Raw genomic sequence first — 1,992 nt, 5'->3', positions numbered from 1 at the left:
AGATATACAGGGTGTTACGGATGAGAGTACCGAAACTTTCTATATACATTTTATGGGTCTCTATGAGTAAAAAATGTCAAATAAACATGGGTCCTAAAGTGGGTATTAGCCTAGCTGATTATTATTATTATTATTATTATTATTACCCCAAAAACCGGACACAGCCTTAAATCTGGCAAACAATATTCTTCCTTGAACCAAATTGTTTTCATTAAACTATCAATTGTTTTTATCCGTGAGGCGAGAAACTTTAATAACAAGTGGCCAAAGTTAATTAATGTCCTATTAGAAGTAAAATGAGTTTGAAGACAAAGCCATTTTAATTTAGTGATACGATTTTAATTATTAAATTTAAAGATACAAATGTCATAAGAATTCTAAAGGAATGGTTTTAAAATTGTCTAATTTGTTTTGTAGCTAATATGGAATATTGGTCTAGGAACGCTTATTGCACGGAGGGCTCAAGAAAAATGGGTTAGAAGCTCAAAGATTCAACCAGCAGTAGATTCTCAAAAGACAGGTGTCAGATCGACACAAAGTTTAAACATGGTTTTTTTGTGATTGGCATGCAACCAAATAGACGAACGATTGAATCTTTGAATTTCTAACCCAATAACCGTTCTCGGACGGGCCATATTAACCACAGAATAAATTAGACAAACTTAAAAGCATTCTTTTAGAAATCTTATGATATTTTATCTTTAATTTTGATAATTAAAATCGTTCGTAACGACAAAATGTTTTTATTTTATTTGAAACCGTGTCAATAAAATTAAAATAGCTTTGTCTTCAAACTAATTTTACTTCTAAAAGGACATTAATGAACTTTTGCCACTTTTTATTGAAGTTTCTTGCCTCACGGATAAAAAAACAAGTGATAGTTATTACCCCTTCGCTCCGCGCGTATCGTTTAATTACGACGTTGCAGTGCGTTGATGATAATAAGTAAAAGAAAGATGATAATATATTACATTGATTAGGATACTCAATGAAATTCTCGATTGAAATGCTTTTATTGATAGATCAAAATAATAAAACAGAAAAAATGCAAAATAACAGGTTAATCAAAAATGGGACTTCTGACGTAAATCAGGAGTAGCTTCGGGATACTTGGCCACCATGGTAATGGTAATAACACTTAAAAAATGGTAACGGTAAAGAAAAATAATAAAGAAAGATGGAAAGAACTTGCGTTAAGCGCTTAAATTTACTTAGATTTATTATTATTTATCGGGGAAGTGACTCAAAAACTATACTGGCGCAGCTAAGGTAAAAATCGTTTAAGATACTGTTATGGGTTGGGGGCTCGGTTTTTATACGGGTCGGGATAAAGGAGTACTGTTTGGGACTCTCGAAACGTGGCTTTTCTCGCTCTCGGGACAGGAAATTGACAAAACACTCAAACTTGGTATTAGAGGAATTATTGGGGAGTATCGATTTAACAGGGTTTTAGGGGCTCTAGACTCGATCTTTTAACTTGTCGGGGATTAGCGTATATTCTTAAAAGAGAGAAGGGTGTCTATCCGGTGAATGAGAATTTCATTCTCAATCACCGGATAGACACAAAGAGCTTGGCTCCCGCCGTTCACCCGCGCCTCTCCCGTTCCTCCCCCACCCGCGCCTCTCTCTCAATCACCAGAATTTCTAATCACCAGAATTTCTAATCACCAGAATTTCCAATCACCAGAATTTCCAATCACCAGAATTTCCAATCACCAGAATTTCCAATCACCAGAATTTCTATTCACCAGATTCTCCCGTTCACGGGTTGCTTTCCCCCAACCCCCATTCACTGGATACTTTATCTCTCGTTCACCAGCTCCTTTCCCCCATTGCTTTCACCCCTTCTAATCACCAGTTGCTTTCCCCCAACCCCCATTCACTGGATACTTTATCTCTCGTTCACCAGCTCCTTTCCCCCATTGCTTTCACCCCTTCTAATCACCAGTTGCTTTCCCCCATCTCTAGGCAATAAAAACAACCATAATTGTT

Source organism: Leiobunum rupestre, chromosome 5 (assembly GCF_980474605.1).
Source record: "Leiobunum rupestre chromosome 5, qqLeiRupe1.1.hap1, whole genome shotgun sequence".
NCBI lineage: Eukaryota > Metazoa > Arthropoda > Arachnida > Opiliones > Sclerosomatidae > Leiobunum > Leiobunum rupestre.
Note: the sequence above shows the minus strand (reverse complement) of the source record.